Source organism: Octopus bimaculoides, chromosome 11 (assembly GCF_046866305.1).
Source record: "Octopus bimaculoides isolate indiv1 chromosome 11, ASM4686630v1, whole genome shotgun sequence".
Classification (NCBI taxonomy): Eukaryota; Metazoa; Mollusca; class Cephalopoda; order Octopoda; family Octopodidae; genus Octopus; species Octopus bimaculoides.
In genome coordinates, this window is record NC_142938.1 from 13,069,519 (window position 1) to 13,072,018 (window position 2,500).

The following is a 2,500-nucleotide window of genomic DNA, read 5'->3' on the forward strand; positions in this document are numbered from 1 at the left end:
TTTTCTCTCTTTTTTTAAAATTTTTTATTTTATTTTTTAATTTTTTTTTTTACAACACTCACAACTCGGATGTCACATATTCGTACCTCTTGCAGTAGAGAGTTGCCGTCATACCATTCATACCAGTATTTCTGGTGACCGACGGGTTATATACGATATTCCTCCAACTCTCGTGTACGAAACCGATTGGTACAAATCCACTGAAATCGCTGGGAATTGCACCTCATGATTCTGTTTGTAGCATGGTTTCTAGATAGAAGTTTCCTCTGGGGCGGAGAGCTGGGAGAAAAGGCGGGGAGCTGGGAGAAAAGGCGGAGAGCTGGGAGAAAAGGCGGAGAGCTGGGAGAAAAGGCGGAGAGCTGGGAGAAAAGGCGGAGAGCTGGGAGAAAAGGCGGAGAGCTGGGAGAAAAGGCGGAGAGCTGGGAGAAAAAGCGGAGAGCTGGGAGAAAAGGCGGAGAGATGGGAGAAAAGGCGGAGAGCTGGGAGAAAAGGCGGAGAGATGGGAGAAAAGGCGGAGAGCTGGGAGAAAAGGCGGAGAGCTGGGAGAAAAGGCGGAAAGCTGGGAGAAAAGGCGGAGAGCTGGGAGAAAAGGCGGAAAGCTGGGAGAAAAGGCGGAGAGCTGGGAGAAAAGGCGGAGAGCTGGGAGAAAAGGCGGAGAGCTGGGGAAAAAGGCGGAGAGCTGGGAGAAAAGGCGGAGAGCTGGGAGAAAAGGCGGAGAGCTGGGAGAAAAGGCGGAGAGCTGGGAGAAACGTTAGCACGCCGGGCGGAATGCTTAGCAGTATTTCGACTATCTTTACGTTCTGAGTTCAAATTCCGCCGAGGTCGACTTTGCCTTTCATCCTTTCGGGGTTGATTAAATAAGTACCAGTTACGCACTGGGGTCGATATAATCGACTTAATCCGTTTGTCTGTCCTTGTTTGTCCCCTCTGTGTGTAACCCCTTGTGGGCAGTAAAGAAATAAGAAGTTTCCTCTGGGGTATGTTTAGCCACTCCCTGCGGTTGGTATGATGTGTTGCAGCAGGGTACATTACAGTCTGACACATATTCCTTAAAAGCCAACCGACCGTAGACTATCTGCAACCAATAAATTCTGTCTGAACCATGGAAGAATGGAAAAGTGGACCTTAAAACGATGATGATGATGATGATGATGATGATGATGATGATGATGATGATGATGATGATGATGATGATGATGATGACGATGATGATGATATTTTATTTCAGGTCTCTTCAGACCCTCGCTCTCTTTTGTTAGGAGGTCCGCTGCCATCCTTTCGGATGTTCTGTGATTTAGTTGCAAACGGTAATTCTGTATCTTCGTGGATCTGAGAAATCTACCTCTTTAGTCTAGAGTCTGGAACGTCGTAGCAGATTGCCAGTTATTTACACGGCAATGTGATAGCTTGTAATTAAACGGTAGAACCATTTCAATTCTGCGAAACCCTGTAAAAGCTACAGTGACCCATGTTTTCAAATCTTCTTATGTTATCGACAAACACAAGTTCTTTAATGTATTCTACTTTGGAACAATTTTGTGTGATAATTACTCTGCTAAGTAGCATAATCTTGTACTTGGTGTCCTTTGTCAGCCTCTAGCTTTATACATCTCGTCTAACTGAAAACAATTAGATGAAACACATGAATATTTCTGGTTGTCAAAGATGGTGTATATTAAGATTGCATTAAGGTGGCGAGCTGGCAGAAACGTTAGCGCGTCGGGCGAAATGCTTAGCGGTATTTCATCTGTCTTTACGTTTTGAGTTCAAATTCCGCCGAGATCGACTTTGCCTTTCATCCTTTTGGGGTCGATAAATAAAGTACCAGTTGCGCACTGGGGGTCGATGTAATCGACTTAATCCCCTTGTCTGTCCTTGTTTGTCCCCTCCATGTTTAGCCCCTTGTGGGCAATAAAGAAATAAAAATCGTTAGCACGCCGGGCGAATGCTTAGCAGTATTTCGTCTGTCTTTACGTTCTGAGTTCAAATTCCGTCGAGGTCGACTTTGCCTTTCATCCTTTCAGGGGTCGATAAATTAAGTACCAGTTACGCACTGGAGATCGATGTAATCGACTTAATACCTTTGTCTGTCCTTGTTTGTCCCCTCTATGTTTAGCCCCTTGTGGGCGATAAAGAAATAAGATTGCATTTTCTGCATATTTATAGAGATGATATCAGTGTGTGTGTCTCCTATAGTTCTTTCATGACATATTTCAGTAAGATGATAAAAAAGGGTAGGGGATAGCATGCAACCTTGTCTTAAATCCACGCCTCCTTTGAACCAATGCTGATCGACCTTCGTTATATTATTTACATTATTTACATTTGACGGATATTTCTCCTCATCTTGTTTGCTGTTAACACAACGTTTCGGCTGATATACCCTCCAGCCTTCGTCAGGTGTCTTGAAGAAATTTCGAACCTGGGTTCTCATTCCTAACGTTAGGAATGAGAACCCAGGTTCGAAATTTCCCCAAGACACCTGATGAAGGCTGGAGGG